Source organism: Acromyrmex echinatior, chromosome 1 (genome assembly GCF_024713525.1).
Source record: "Acromyrmex echinatior isolate Ae372 chromosome 1, ASM2471352v2, whole genome shotgun sequence".
Lineage (NCBI taxonomy): Eukaryota > Metazoa > Arthropoda > Insecta > Hymenoptera > Formicidae > Acromyrmex > Acromyrmex echinatior.
The window spans coordinates 7,710,419-7,728,273 of record NC_141852.1 but is presented as its reverse complement, the minus strand read 5'-3'; the positions used below and the strand labels follow the sequence as shown (position 1 = coordinate 7,728,273).

At 32.0% G+C, this 17,855-nt stretch overlaps 1 protein-coding gene and 1 long non-coding RNA gene across 10 annotated transcripts in view; one reads left to right on the top strand and one right to left on the bottom strand.

The window, feature by feature from the left end:
* Window positions 1-17,855, bottom strand: part of LOC105153261 (uncharacterized) — a 177,108-nt gene that overhangs the window by 144,412 nt on the left and 14,841 nt on the right. For all 9 annotated transcript variants that reach the window (XR_015544707.1, XR_015544710.1, XM_087405007.1 and 6 more), the window contains exon 2: window positions 16,842-16,901. The gene's annotated coding sequence lies outside the window, so the exon portion shown is untranslated. The remainder of the gene's footprint in view (window positions 1-16,841; window positions 16,902-17,855) is intronic.
* On the top strand, window positions 11,670-16,297 carry LOC147910917 (uncharacterized). The gene is made up of 2 exons (XR_015544739.1): window positions 11,670-13,390; window positions 13,576-16,297. It is a non-coding gene; the product is annotated as an uncharacterized LOC147910917 (long non-coding RNA).

Genomic DNA, 17,855 nt, shown 5'->3' with positions numbered 1-17,855 from the left:
CTTTTATTACATTTTAGAATCAAGAATCATAATTTTACTATTAGTAATCTCGCAATAAAAACTAATAAAAATCAAATGTTTAAAAAGACGATTTTGATAAAAATACGCTAATCTCGATACAATTGTTTGAGAATCCCTTGATTATTAGAGGTAATACAAAATTCCTTAGAAAAATACAGATTTATAGGTAAATCAGGTTCATGAATCGAATGAAACGGACTCGGTGAGATCTTCGAATCCCACAAACTTCGACAACATATAAGAGCTATTATGTGGCCAAAATACGAACGATGGAATCAGATTATCCTGTTCTACACCATTTCGAGCTGTAGTTTTATATAAGCTTTATATGTATTACTACACCCAGACGTGTAGGAGCATTTATATTCGCGTTTCGCAAAAATGGATTCTAAAAAGCAGCGATTAGTTTTATTAAATAAAATTCTGGAAGATACGCGTTGAAGATTTGCGCTGAAGTGCTCTCCTTTGATAGCCGACAGCGTAATCCGTCATTTACCTTTCGACAGTTGCATCGGTAGCAAGCATTACCTGCACCCACGTACATAGGAAGGGCTGAAGGACATCGAAATGGTGGAAGGAACGCGGCTATACAGCCGCCAGCTCAGGAGCAGTTCAATGTTACGAGTGAGGGAGAGAATATACTTACTCTCCCTTCGTCGACCCTTCGTGGTTCTTATCGGCATGGTTTAATCTACGACCGTCCATCCTGATCCCACACATTCCGTGTTTCTGCTTTTCGTTGCTTTTCGCTGCGCCACCGCACCCTATTCTTTATCCTTACTTCCTGAAACGGCTGAAAGGAACATTTCCGCGTACTACCCTCTACTTCGAGCAAGAACATAACTGTTCATCTGTAAGTCGGTTACCAACTCGACCGTGACCACGATTACAGACGTGGCGGCCGCCAATCTGATGAATTCGTGGCTGATAGACGATGAGAAAAATAAGACAGCATCAGAAGTAACAAGATAAATTACGAACTGGCGCCGAGTGACTCCGCGGATATTATTATAACAGTACATCTCGTTGCAATAGATTTAAAATCTGTTGCAACGCCCAGACGCAATATTTGTTTTCTATCAATCCTTTTCGTTGCGTCTGCAAAATCTGCAAATGAACTGTGAACGTAGCATTTTAATTTATGTACGAAATTATTTGTTAATTTTATTATAAGAGAGAGATTTACCGATTCTACTAATTTTATTTAATAAAACAATGACGATCTTTTTTCTACTGGGTCATATTTTTTTAGAAAGACAAAAGATAGTCACGTTGTGTGTAATGGAATGGAAGCTTCTGTTACAGGAACGTTTTCACAAGTCGAGTCGGCGCATCTCCGATAATTCTGATTAATGTTACTTCGGCCATATTATTATTTGAGTAGCACAGTCGCGGAAAACGGCGGGCTGTAACTATTCGCCGACACGCGAGGCGAATAAACTATCTTCATCATCGTCCTATATCTGCCAATGCAGTCCAGCCAGGCTCTGTCACGCGAGGCGACGTTTCGCATGCAAAATCAACGGACCGGATAAATGAGAGAGGTAAAAGAGAAGGGAAGGGAGACGGTTCGAACTCTGACCTCGCTCTCTGTGGATTCGTTATATACCTATACCCGCTGAACGAGACCCCGTTTTCGCGAAAACGATTGAACAATTTCATACGTATACGTACGTATCTATGCGTGTGTGCGTGTGTATATGCATGTATGTGTAAGTGTGTACGTGTATCGTTCCGAGAATTGGTTTTATCGATGCAGCACGGAAGTGGAACGACACTTCCTAGTTTCCAACCAACCGTGGGAGATAGAACTCGAGAGATACCGTTTCGCAGCCCGATTACGCAAATCTTCAGAGAAAACAAATGGCACGAATGAAAGGTGCTCCAATATTAATGACAAATGTTAAATTTATTCGAATAAATAAAATACGGGCGATGTGCCGTTCGTATTTAACTATCTCGCGTATGTTAAAAATAACAAATTCAGAGTAGAGAGAAATCTATGAAATCAAATGTGTGAGAAGCTCAACATCACGAGCAGCAATTTATTGACGTGATCAATTAAACGTAATGATGCAAAATTAAAATTTTCTTTAAATGAATTTTATAGGGAAATGTTTTGCAAAAATTGAACAAGGACTGTTTAAAGGGATAGTTTATTTTTCACGAAGAGTAATTTTTTAGACGTAAAAATACATCACGGAAAAAAATTAATTGGATGGTATAACAAATCTATAACTTATTGCATGATTAATCGACATAACTAAGAAGATTTGATGATTAACAAATCGCTAATGTTATTCAGCTGTCAAGTTTGCTACTTTAACATTTGTTGAATTAGTAAAGTTTTCAGCTGTGTTTTTTTCCATGATGTTATAATTTTTATCCTGAAACACGAGAAAATAAGACGGATTATTAGTCAATATTACTTTATTGATAAAATATAATGGTTCAAACAAATTAAGTGCTTTATTTGTGTTTGGGATTGATAAAAGAATAAATACCTTCTTAAGGTAAATAATAATTTCTCGAAAGAGTCTAGTTGTTATCGATAATGGAAAAAAGATGAAAAGGAACGAATCAGTTATTTCGATGAATAATAATATTCGACATTGACTAAATCAGGCATAAAAACGATAAAAGATTATCGATTTCTGTAGAGAAGATAAATAACAGCAACGAATTTTTCTTTACTTCCCGTGACAAATCCTTGAGTAATTAACTTCACCTTTTTCTGATTCCCCGAATGATTTTGATCAGAATTGACTTTTGACCAAAGCTCGTCGAAAACGTGCTTGAATTTTTAACTGAAGTTTCAATTGTCAACAGAACAAGCACTCTGAAGCATCCTGAAAGTTCTTTACTTCTATGTTTCCCGACAACAAACTTTTCGGGTGCTTAAATTGATTCACTTGGAAGAAATTACTACGAAATATTTTAAATTGCTATAAATTGTTCTCTTTTTTTTTGTATAAGGGAAGGTGAGATAATAAATTAAATCACGAAATCTATTTGAAAGAATTTGACATTTGACATTTCTTTTTATAAATAAAGCCAGCGACACACGATGCTTGTTTTCCTGCTGGATTTCTAGCTGGATTAGAATCTTCCCATCGTATTGGCTGCGATTCTGGCACTGACAGCACTGCAGCCAATACGGTGAGAAGATTCTAATCCAGCTAGCAATCCAACAGGAAAACAAGCATCGTATACGATAGCTTAACTCACGATAGTCTTATAACGTAACAGTTGAAAAACATAAAAAAGGAAGCTAATTTTATACATGTATTTATATTTATCATTCAGCAAATAGAGGCAGTTACTAATAAGATTTAATAAATGCATCATTTTACCCTGCGATCCATCTTACTCCACCTTCTCCTACAGTAGGGGAGACCGGGGTCAGTTGAATATAGGGGTAAGTAGAATAATCGAGGCTACATTAAAAACAAAACACGCAAGACACGCGTAAACGTGTCTGAGCACGCAGCAGCGACTGCCACTAAGTCTGTTGTAACATCTTGTTGTGAACACATCTATGATAGAAGTTATACCACAATTTTAAAAAAATCGTACACCTAAGTAAATATTTTTATTCTTAAAGTTTTTATTTTACTATCGTATAATTGTCTGAGATATTTGATTTCTACTTAGACAGTAAGTGTAATTCTTACTTAATAAAGTCCAACAAATATTTTTTATTTGTATGTCTTTGTTATCGTATATTGTTAATGTTTTTAAAAAATGAACGAATGGGAATAGTAGACTAACCACAGCATGGAACTGTATGACTCATTTAGTGACGACTCTTATAATACTTATTCAAAATTTTATTCCTTTAAAGAGATTTTCCTCAGTAAATGTTATAAGTTTAGTTCCCTCATGTCCAATCTCGAAAACTAGGCTTATTTGACGTATTTTTGCACGAAATGAACAAATTTTGCAAAAAGAAGTATTGTTTGCCCTGCCAAGCGAATGTTTATTTAAAATATATTTTTATAAAAGTTTTATTAATATGTAGCCAAAGATGTAGCTTAAAATACATTAATCTTTATTTTAATAATCTTAGTCGAATTACTCCGGTCGAATTATCCCGGGGCTAGTTGAATCAGATGGAATGCATTAGAAAAATGCATTTTTTTTCATATTAATTATCAGTTTCCCCTTATTATTAAAATATTATTAGGTAGTCAAATGTACGTAATAACTGGTGTAGAATTCATTTTTTCGATAAGTCTCTTAATTTTGTCTGTAAAAATTTGAAACTGAAAAATGAGTCTATTAGCCCCGGTCTCCCCTAATCTAACCATACATATAATATATTGTCTCCGTTCTATCGTTAATACTTTCGAATTAATCTTCCATTTTACAAAGTTTGAAATAGAAATTCTATTACACTAAAATTTACTTGAAATTAATAAAAATAATATTATCTATTATTCTAAAGCTTTTTACTGTCACTCATTTATAATTGTTATCTATCGTTGCCCGTACACTTTACTTACAAGAGAAATTTATTTTTAAGTTCGAAGTATTTGTTAAAGAAAAAAGTGCAATACACGCGAGAAATATTTTGTATGCAGCAGCGATTGTAAAGCGTAATGGAAATATATAATCGCCTCATCTACATAGAAAGAGAAAGAGAGGAGAAAGAGAAAGAAAGAGCAAACGACTCTTTTGTACCGCTTGCCACTTCGCCGATTTTCGTTCGTAGATACCGTAGAGACATTTCCTAGACTCAATGAGCCGCGAGGAAACCGCCGACGTGTCGATCATGAGATCGTCGTAAATCTACAGGAAAAAAAACGAGAGAAAGAATGAAAGAACCATGCTCGGGTTTGCCATGCGCTACTAAAAATACAGCAGCGGAATATCGTTTGACGACGGCCGGATCGACCGGATATTTCGCCTTGTCGTGGAAATCGAACGTCTTTCGATATACTCGATGTGTCTTGGAAACGGCGTGCACGAATACCAAGCCGCTGTTTTATTGTCAACGAGACTGATATATAGCGGAGACAATTCCGCCCTAAGGAAACGTTATTTCTGACCGCGATAGTCTCGGATATCTTCTTATGTGTAGTGCGTCCTCGTCGCGAAGAAACGTGCTCGTTTATTCCTGACCAGCAGAGAAGAGTGCGATAAAAGAGCGAATCGACGACGCGAAGGGGACGATAATGTCATTCATTAAATTTCGAAGGAAAGCTACCACATAAGGGAATGACTTCCCATAATCGAATATACTATCACTACATGAAAAGGCAGCTACCTTCATACAATTTTCGTAAAAAAATCGTTAAAACTCTTCGAGAGAGAACTCTATCAAGATTCGTTAAAACGCCGGACTTTTAAAAAGAATTTTTGATCTTTGTAAACTTGAAAAAAATTCGAATTTGGAATCTTCGAACCGCTAGAACTTTTTTTTTATTCTCAGCGATTTGACCATTAAAGATAATCATTAGAATTTTTCGAGGAGGAACTAGAATTCGTAACAGAATATCGGATATCTAAAAACAATTTTTTTAATGTTTTTAATAAGTTACAAGTTATTTAATAAGAGGCGATTAAGAGCATATATATCGCGGGACTTTGTGCGTTTTGAACTTACTATTTATTTTACAACCTTTCCTCTTCTATTGTAATTCGAACGTTTCTTTTTGAGCCATCATCAGCGAATGCCATTAACTTCTTCGGTAGTTAATGCAGTAGATTTCAGTTCAAGTTTGCAGCTGGGTGTACATCTTTAATTCGACGTTTGAAGATTGCAACGTCATTTAGTTGTTCAACTAAATGAGTGTCGCTGTGACCGTACTTACAGTCCTTCAAAACTTTAGAATCACAGTGAAATTATCCTGCCCCCCCTCCCGCCCCTTGTTATTTCAAATGGTATTTTCACTGCTTTAATTAACGGAATCAATTCTTTTGAAAACCGTTTGAGAATTCTAGAACTCTTCGGGGAGACAAAACTCTACTTATTTTTTCAAAATTTTAAAATGAGGGGCCAGCTTCACAAATCAAGTCAATCGCTTCTTTCAATCGCTTAATTATAATGAAGCAATCTTTAATCAGCTGCATACATTAATTTTCTTACGAATATGTCCGCTCATCTTCTACAGGCAATGAGTCGACTTTCTCCTTCTTAATTTGATATGCGCTTACACAACGTATCTCTTTATAGCTGACTCGTACATTTGCATGTGTATCGTTTGTATCGCACGTTCGTAATACACATACAATAGAAGCGACACGCCTACGTTGAATTCGGAATTGACGTAAGCGAAATGAAAGGTGCAGGTAGCGGAGGAAATAATACGAAAAAAAAAAATGGTAAGTTAACGCGACGCGACATAACGAGACGTTGTTGCTTCGCCTTACGAAACAAATCGTTTGATTGTTATTAATAATATTTATATGGGATTACACTTATCTTTCTCTGTCACAAGTTCGGAAAAATGTAATACGTAATTAGATTAATAAAACTTTCGTTAATTTCATTTCCACAGCAACAATGGTAATTACAGATGTAAATGCTATACTTTCTTAAAAATATTTTCTTTTAATTAAACAATTAAAGTTTTTTCGCTTCGTTTAATGTCATTTTCTAAGCAACATAATATTCAGATATTATTATAATGACCTGTTAGCAATATAATTTGATAAATTATCAAACTATTTAGTGATCTATTCGCTCAGCTATTTCATTCATATTACGCAGATTAAGCAAGGTTATTGAAATTGTGCGTATTACTATATAGATTTATCTCAACCATGTACATACTGGCTATAAATAATTTACATTATTTAATGGAATTTGCTTTACATCTATAATTAATTCACCAACGTTATTAACACTCTAATCACTCTATTTCACATATTCAGCATAATATATATGAAATAAATTCTATCTGATCGAAAGTATAGGAAATATTTAAATGCCATGTTTTATATTTCGCGCTTTTAGTTAAGAACGCATAGCGAACAATTTAATTATCAAGTTTGCGTTTAGTTTCTACGCTCAAGTAAACTTTATTCTATCTTTATCATTTATTACTTACGAAAAGAAAATAGAATGGAGCTTATAGCGCGTGAGTACCGAACGCAATCTAAATCTTTATCAGGATTGTTACAGAAAATGAATTTTAAAATTCCCTGACTCTTTCAGGTTTTCCAGAAGAAAATGAAAAATTTTCCATGACCAATATAAAATATGTAAATTTTAACATTTAGAAGCAAAGGATTGTAGGAAAGTTAATCTATATTATTAGAAACAATACTAAAGAAGCTTAGTAACATAATGAAATTTTGGATGCAAATTCAAGCCAATAAAAAATATCGAAAATCAATATCGAAAAAAAAATGTAGTTACGACGAAAAAGAGTGATGAAATAAAAATGTTCAATAAAATATAATTATTTTAAAATCGTTTAAAGTATACAAGTTTCGAACGTATTTGACTATAAACGTTTAGATATATGTAATATTTAAAATATGATAACAATTATTTAGAGCAGGAGCAGTTTAAGGAAATTGTAAGCAAAGTTAAAAATTCTAGACTCTTTTATATTTTCCCCTGACTTTTTCCAATTTTCCAGGTCCGTTTATCCAGAGCTTGGTTTACTTGCAATTAATGAGAATATAAATGAACAATATTAAATAAAAATGAACCGACAAATCGAAATGAATTATTTTGTTCTTTAACGATTAATTGTTAAATAGGTGTAATAATTAATCACTGATTAACGCAGGATTCTGAAAATGCTCCCATAACTCAAACACTCTAAATAATCTGCAATAAACTAAATAATAAAAACATTTCACATTTAAAACACCAAACACGACATACCAAACACAATTCACAATTCTGCGCGCGCAATTCATAATTCTACGTTCGATAGACGTCCAGTAAGGCGACCTCGATGATCCAGTTCAAGGCTAAATCCTTTCGAGAAATGCTAAATATACGCGGCGCGCTTAAACTGAAGGCCGGTAGCAGCCCAACGTTAAGCCCCGGCTCTTCCTCATCTTAACGCGTGCCTCGTTCGTTAAAGCTCGCTCGGGAATTTATAGGTGCACCGTAAAACAACTCCCGGGAAAACAAGCATCCTTCCGAGAATTATGAAGAAGAGGATGCGAAGCGGGAGTGGGACGGGATTTAACGTTTATACCCCCGAGGAGCGTCATAATACGAACGTTGCGCGAACGCGGAATAGAGGACGTAATGTTCCCATATCTTCTTTCGTTCGGCTGTTACTCGAAACTGGCTCGCATGTGGCACGGACTTCGTAGATGCAACGACGACGCGATATCCACATCGAGTCGTTTTGCTACATGTTACCATTCTTTTGCGACGTAAAATTAATTATTAATATTATAATCGATAAAAGTTTAGTTTGATGGCACTGTTTTTATTAATTTCCTAATTTAATATAAATTTATAAGAAATTTTGTGTCTAAATCTACTTAAAAAACTGATGAAGAATATTCAGACTGATGTGATGACTCTCCATTAATAACTTACTGCTGCATTTATCAGCAAAATTGTTGTTGAGGCAGTTCGTAATTTGAAGCAAAGTCAGAAATGCATTCAAGAAGCAAAATTGTTTTTAACGCGGTTCGTAATTTGAAGCAGCCAAAAATACTCTGCAGCCATATACAGTGAGAGCAAAAAGTATTTGTATAAAGAATTTTTTTATAAAAAGTCTTATTTATAGAAAATAAACATTAATTAGCAATTTTATATAATGAATACATTCTGGTTTAAGATATACAAAAATGAGCTTCGCATGTATTTCTGATTTTATAAGCTAAATTTTTCGAGTGCTATATTTAATAAGCTATATTTTTTGAGCATTCAAACAATGGAATTTTCGCTTATTTTTTAGATGATATATTTTCTACAATTAATACACATCTTTTTGGTATATATATAATTTAAGAAACATACAGTCTATTTTATACTTTATGAATAAATTGTTAAATGAAATGATTATCAATTAAACGTCGAATCGACGTCGAATTGGTGTTGAAATCATCGTATCGATATTGATTCGACATCAATTCGACGACTCATTTCTCGCTGGATAATATTTAATTTTTTAAAATAGAGTTTATTAAAAAAATATTTTCTCTGTACGAAATCTTTTGTACTGTATGTGTATAGTTATTTGAAGAATCAGAAGGATTCTCCTGAGATTCTCCTTATGACTCGCAGTCTCTCGTTTCAGCAAGTGCATTTTATGAGCCATCCTTGCGTATGATTCGTGGATAAAAAGCTACATGTTTCCACTTGCTAAGTTCTCGTAAATGCAGTGCTTTCATAGAACACACGACGCGCATTTAATGTGATGCGTTCTCGTTCGTTAAGAACATTTCATTTCTTTTGCACGACCTATTATTTTTCCCCCGTCTAGCTTTGTCGGTTAAACTCCGAAAATTCGCCAAATATGCGCCGTGGAAAACATTCCGACGCAAAGGCTGCATTTGCAATTCTCCTGTGCTCTATCCAAACACTAGTGCTTTTATCTTGTTGGCAGTTTAAATATTTAAATTCATTGCACGCGAGTAATTATCAAAAGCTTATAATCTTTCTCTTTCACCCTGACTCGCGAAGCATATTATGTAACTTTCATTATTCGCGTTTCAAAATTCGTACGAATAATAAATTCTAGCCTAGTTAAGTAAAAAAATTATGTTTCCATTTTTATATAGTCGATTTTCTCCTTTTCTGAGATTGCAATACGCTCTACGGCTTCATTTCGCATTTACGAGTCCGCCGATAATACAGCCGTTGAGAAGCCAGATGACGGGCGGCGAAATTTTGGAGATGTTCCAAATGCTTTTTTTCGTTTTGATATTGCCGATGCGGCGTATGAGAAAACTAATAACTCATTTTGATCGCAGATAGTTTTGCCAAATGATAATATCCTCGATTTGTCTCCCTCGTTAATTTGCGGAGATACTAGAAGATTTTTAATGTCTATGTAACAAACTGCGCATAGCATGCAATCACTATTTTCATGAAAAGCTGGTGAAATGTCAAAATATAAATATATATATATATATATATATATATATATATATATATATATATAATTTTGCATTTTCATCTTATGAATTTAATTAATAAGTTTTGTTTCTTATCACTTGAAATGATCCAAAATGATTGATTAGAAATAATTTATATATTCTTACTGGTCCTATTTAAAATTTATGTTTGTTTGAGAAGAGTATAGCAGAAAAACAAGTCAAAAAACAAGTTAAAATTATTAATATATTCTCGTTTGATCGGTTTTAAATTTTTTCATATCATTTACTAGTTCATTAATTTCAAATATGTTAAACATAGTATTATACTTTACAACTTTTTCGATAATAATGACCTGTCTTAACCCGGGAGTGCATACCTCTTTTTTTTACATAAATGGTCACCTGGAGTTTTTTACATCCCAGTTAAAATTATTGTTATTAAAAATATATTATCGTTATTAAAGATATATTATTTGTTAGTAATTGTTCTGTATATGTATATATATATATATATATATATATATACATATATATAAAATTTATTATTATCTAAGGACATTATGTAAGAACAATTAATCAATATTTTCTGAAAAAATTAAGGAAAAACCAAGAAAATATTAAACAAATGGAAAAAGCATATTAAGTAGCTTATTGTGATAATGTTTATAAAAAATGAAGATATTAGTTAATAAACTTTTATAAGACGAGTTTATAAAATTGTATAGTTAAATGTAGACTACTAATTAATTGCAGACTATCTATTAAAAAAAATAATAAAATACATTATGTAAAATTCATTTTATAATAACCTAAAGTGAGGCTAAGTCGTTATCATATAAAGTCATTTTTATTGCGTCGATTTTTCTATAATTATTAAAAATAATTCATTTTTATTTAATTTGGAATAATAATGGTTTATTATTATATTAATAATTAGTAGCTACTATTTGTTATTTTAAAACAAATTATTTATTGCCTATTATACATACAAGTACGCGGAAAAAATGTTTCATATTTATATTCTATTATATATTTCGAAATGATAATATAAAACGTTCTTATCATATTTGAACTTTTTTTTTTATTACGTAAATGATCACTTGGGGTGTTTTTTACACTCCAGAGAGTTTCATTAGGTTTCTACTATGAATAAATACATAGTACACGCTGTCTGTTAAATGGGTTATGTCCCGTAAACTTCGATCGAAAGGTAAGTATAGATTCCCGATCGGTGAAGTAAACTACTGTAACACTTCGTTTTTCTGACACTAGGGTGTAAAAAAACACCCCAGGTGTGCACTCTCGGGTTAACTTTTAAAAATGATATTATATTTTAAAATTAGCAAATGTATGTTTTAAGTCGTTAATTTTTCCATAAATAGTAAGTATATTTAAGTTAATTTGTTTACGTAACATTATAACGTAAACTTGATTATATAAAACTGTAAGAACATTTTGCATGTATTTGCTTTTACTAAAGAATATATTAGGTGTTGGAATTAATTCGTAGCGTTTTTAATGAAAGAATGTTATTTATTTCACATGAGCATTAAAAAATACATTAATGAAAGTACTTCCCATCACTTGTAAAACGCTACGAATTAATTCCAACACCTAATAATAAAATTAAGTTTGATACAATATATCTCATTTTTATATTGTGAATATTATGCCTTGTGTAATTTAAAAAATTTTTATAATTTGACTATTCATTAAATCAATGCATTAGAAAGCATGTAAAATGATATGTCATATTACATGAATTGATAACTTGAAAAATTTGAAAATTTTCTAATCTCTATTTTCTTTCCGATTTAGAACTACGATCTTCTAATAATTTTAATAAAGAAATCTTATCGAAATATTCATATACATTTTATATAAACTCTTTTCTTTATTTTTGACCAAAAAATACACACATACAGCCTTTTTTAAATTCATCACTGCACGTCGCACTATTCACTGTAATAACTAAATTTATTTTTCATGAATCAATATTCTCGGGACATATTAGATGCTATATAATATAAACTTCCTTCCTAGTATGAATGCATGCTTGCCACAAACGACGTGCGCTTTTGGATAAGGCACTTCTCCATACAATATAAACATGTTAGAAATATTTACAGGAGATTCCCATTTCAATGCATCTGAAAAGTAAATCCTACGCGAGACATGTTTCGTTTCAAAATAATGGAAAGTCTATGAAAAATAGATTACGGTATGCGTGATATTGCACGCACGAAATAAAATTAAAATAGAAAGTACGGTCGTCGTTTTTTTTTTCATTTTGTAGCTACTTAATGAGCGTAAAAATATTTTTGCAACGACTTCTCCAAAGTTAATAATCTCGAAAATCAAGGACGCATAACTGTTCTATTGTCGCGAGATGCAACGAGAGCTGAGCATCATTTTCCCGAGAAAAATGATTACGTATGGCATAAACTTTTCTCGAAAGAACACATAAACATTATACGAAACTTTCTTCTTTCCACGTGCGACTAATTTTAAGTGCATTAAGTTTTTTTTCATCCGAGACTTGCGGTGTAACGTACGAAATCTTACAGAAAAAATACAATCGAAATTAATCTTCAGATATAAAATTCGGTCCAAACTCACTGTCCGAATTTTATCTAAACAGTCCATTTATTTCTGCGATAAACTGAATAATTTACAAAAATTACAAATCTTTTTACGAGATGATTCGGCCTCGTGCAAAATTAAATTTTTCGTATTGATTCAAGAGAAGGATAAATATATAATAAATTTCTTTGAGCTGGCAGCAATATTTCCGAGAAGCGATGGTCGTGTTACCATTCAGTGTTGTAGACACGCACGATTGCATCCGCGTCAGCTATGATCGATATATTTTTCCCACGATACGTCGAAAGCGCCGGTAAAGGAAAGAAGGAGCACAAGAGAAAAAAAGCAATTACCACGCGCGAAAATGTCAGGTTCTCTGTGAATTGCGGATAGCATCATTGCAGCATCGTTCGTCTTATCTGTTATGAAATATTGTTTTCTCGTACGATAGCGCATCGTACGAGAGGATGATCGCGAACTTTCTTTCAATGATTTCCCGTAACCATCATTCACAAATGTTCTTGGTTCTAATCGTTGGAAGTGATCGAAAGAAGATCGCGATCCCTGTTTTTATACTATAAAATATTTTTGAAAATATTTGTTTTCATTATACACTCACATAACTCTGTAGATTGTAACTTTATATTTTTAACATCTATGCCTAAATTTATTCTCCCAATTAGTCATCATTCCCTATATAGAACAGATGAACTACGTAAAGTGTTACAAACAATTATCACTAAAAATATGTAAATATTGGGTGGATCCATATATTCGTTCGGTTTTTGTTAGTAGTGCAAAAACGGAGAATCATATCATTGATTAAAATTCATTCTTTGTATGAAAAAAACTTGTTTCATTTTACCTTCAAAAACCGAACGAATATATGGATCCACCCAATATAATAGCGATTCATTTCGTATCATGTGCGTTATTATTAAAAAGGGGGATTAAAGAATTATAATTTATAGTTTAACACTAATGAAGACTAAGCAAGTCATTTGTATTAGAGTAAGTTAATAAACTGTATGTAATTTATAGAACAATTTTAATTGTTCGAAATAAACCAAGTTAATGTTTAATTGTGATAAAATATCTCGTAAACTAATAATTCTTTGATAACTGCAACTTAACACAGAATGATGAGATGCATCTTAAATTTTGAAAAATAACTATAGTAATTCGCATAATTAAAAATCCAAAAAACCAGTATCTACTCATTGACATCCAAAAATATTACAATTTGAAGATTTTAGAGACGTATTGATCATATTCCACTCGTCATATTGGATTCAATACTCGAATCTCACTCCGATAACTAAAAATTCATGATAAACGACCCAAAATCTCCCGTTTTTTAAACCTTGTGCAAAAAATATAATTTAGAAATTGACCAAAAATTTGGCCACTACTGTGAATTCGTATTTAGCAACTCCAAAAATCTTAATCCATAGAAACAGAAAAAATTTTTAACCTTTTGTGCTTTGGTAATTGAAGTTTGTTCCAAAAATAATCGCCATTTTTTATTTTTAATTTTAAAAACCATCGTGTAGAATTCTACATATAAAAAGTTAAAATTTGAGTCCTTGTATGTCTAAGAAGGATCAACCAATCATGAGTAGAACCATTTGTAAACCGCTGACCAAAATTATATACACCAATGTCTACTACCCAAGTAATGCTCATGAAATGATACCCAATTTTTATGTCCATTAATATTCTAATAATTAATGCTCTAGTAATGCATAACTTTATAATATATATGCTTTATTATAATAAATAATTCTCTTAAATAATACCTAGTAATGTCCCAAATCTGTGCACAATTTTGGTCAGCGTTTTATTCCTTGAATCCATGTAACTTAATCATGTTAATAAAAACGAAAGAGATTTTTAACATTATTATATTATATATATGGATCTTCAATTCATCTCAAAACGCAAATGATTCTGCCCATAAACGGTTATTATAATTTTTTATATTTATGAGCTCAATTACATTTTCCACTATTTTTATTTTTTATTATATTAACTTTCTTTTCTTAACTTCGCCAAGTTCAGAACTAATAATAACCGACGCTCGCAATATGGTTACTCACTGGCTCTGTAACTAGAGCGCATTGAGAAATCGTTTCTCGAAGCGCAATATGGTGCACAGGTGGAAACGTGTGAACCGGTCATTAGTTTGACCCAATGACCCGCAATTAACGCATTCACGCAAATCATAACGTGTGTAGGTTACACTTACCTAGTTCAACCTCTTGTTGACATTTAAACGTACTTGGAGTAACAATTTTATCTATAATAATATTGTCACGTAAAAAAATCAAGCAAGAGTTGGAGAAATCGTATGATCAAAATAAATGCAAATACAAATTAATTAGTTATTGTGAAAATTGTAAAAATTTACGCAAAAATAGTATTAAATGTAAAGATCGACGCTAAAATAGAATTAAGTCCGTCACTTCTTTGCTTATTTTTGTTATTATATCGATTTTTCACTTGCACTGCACTATTATTTTTGTTTATTTACGTCACCTGAAAAACACATTTTTCCAACATAGTTATTGTGATAAATATGACTACATGCCTCAGTGATCGAACTGATAAGGACGTACGTCATAGAATATAGAGAGGATTCGAATTCTGGCTGAAACAATACTTTTTTCAAATGAATTTTTTACAATGCTTTAAGATGCTTTCCTTTAAGACGCAAATCACATCAATATTAACGTCTGCCTAGCTGCCCATCCCCCCCCCCAATTAACCAAATCTTAATGAATAAATTATATAATAATATTCTATTTATGCGCTCTCAAAATTCGCAAAAAATTTTTTGCGCTCATTTCGTTTAGTTAAAAAAAATTTTTTTGTGAAGGACTGAGTAGACCGTCAATCCCTCCACATGTTAATAGCGATTTGGAAAATCAAATATGCAGGATTAATGCGCTATTTGTGCGCTTTCATATTCACATAGTATGCCTTCCAACAAGCGACACAGATGACACGATTTGACACAATGGATCATTACATCCTTGTTGTTTGTCATGTTAAACAAAGATGAGACGATCACTACAATTGCAGCGCAAAAATCAAAATTGCTTGGAAATAGTAGCGCATAAATCGAAGATATATTTTGCATAGTTAGATAGCGTAATTTTGCAATTTTAAACGACTTAGGGATAAATATGACTGTTTGCTCCAAAAGGAAAGTGCCTTATAAGGGATTCAGCGCAAAAATTGAAACTATGTGAATATAAAAGCGCATTAATCCTTTGTATTTGATTTTTCAAATGGATGTTATTATTGACACATGGAGGGGGGGGAAAGGCTGACTGACAGCCTACTCAGCTTCCCCACAAAAAAATTTTTTTTTTAACTAAACAAAATAAGCGCAAACAGTTTTTGCGGATTTTGAGAGCGCATAAATAGCACATTATTATACAATTTATTCATTAAGATTTGGTTAAGGCAGGAGGGGGGGGGCAGCTAAGCAAAGTACTTAGTTATGTCCATCAAATTTGAAGACATTATCCATTGAAATTATTTAGTTTGATCGATATCATTTGAAGTCAAGTGAACATAAAAATACTGATGAAAACCTAAAAAGCGTTTTGAATATAAAAATATACATGTTAGGAAAATAATCAAAATAAAAAAAAATGAATCTCTAATGTAGACAATAAATTATATTTAAAAAAATAATCAGCGCACAGCTTGCATAAAATGCAAATTGAAAAATACACACAAAAATATTATATTTAAATCAACTTTGACCAAATAAAGTCTGCACTTCTGCGATTATTAAGTGTAGCAAACTACTTAATGATTTCACATTGTTGGTCCATCCATTCGTTCCATTTGCAAAATTTCACAAAAATGATTTAACTCTTTCAAATTTCGTTTTATGCAATAGATATTTAAGGATTTTAGCTCCACCGAAGCAAAATATGAATCAAATCAATTAACATTGATAAGGGGGTTAAAGAAATCAAAGTCAATAAAATTTTTAGTAATAGGAAATAAATTAAAAGAAATTTAGAATTAATTTTAAGAGGTTGTAATATAACATACAATATTACAATATTTTTAACGAAATTCTTCCAATAATTACAGGTTTTTCGCATTTTTGTGTTGTCATTTTTCCACTTATTATTAATTAGTTATATTATTCAAAGCGTACGATACTCTAAAACATAAAAATCTTTTACCTTAACTGTGCCGCGCAATCGTTGTGATAGGTTCCATGTCTGATCCACAAATAGATCGTTCTGTAATGCAAAGAGAAAATGAATGAAAAAATCTGTTACAGAATGAAATTAATTAAGTAAATTAAAAAAATAAAATTAATCAGATTGTTTTCTAGATTATTAAAGGCTTCATAGAATCATATAATAAACAAATTTTTAATACATAATCTTTGAATGAATCTTTTTTTCTCAAATCCAAGCTTTTCTTTAGATTATCTTTAGAATATCTCAAAAACTTGATACGACATTTTCCATATTCGTAACATTAAACCCAGAAACAATTTCATTTACTTTAAAGCAAAAATAGTGTTGACCAATGTTATTATTACTAACATTATAAGAGTAATAATTATAAAAATGAAGCTCTATAATTATTTTACCATTCAGTTACAGTCACAAATATCAAGATACTTTTCTTTAAGTGTGTAATGTGTATAGTTTACTATAATATGAATTATAAAATCTATCTATGTTTATACACTATATTACATCGCTAGATGATCGATGGATATAAAAATGCGAGAAATAATAATCTAGAGAGAAAGACGCACTCCGCCAAAGATGCTACCAAAAATAAACGCACGCGTTTAGTTAACGCGGACATTTGTGTATACGCGAAAGCATCTGCCCACAGTCAGTCATTTATTTCTGTGAAAGCGTTAACGGCGAAAGGTAAACCGCTGGCCAAAATTGTGAACACCAATGCCTATATGTTAATGCCGGATAATGCCCAAGTAATGCCCAAATAATGCCCAATTTTTATGCCCACTAATGCCTTAGTAATGCTCATTAATGCTCTAATTGCATAATTTCATACCGCTTATTACAATACACAATTCTCTCAAGTAATGCCCAGTAATACCCCAAATTTGTACGCAATGCCCTTAGCGGTTTAGCAGCGACTTCAGGGAGAGTCATGGAGGTTACGTAACCGCTTGATCACGGCTACATTTTAATCAGGTTGCGCATGTAAAT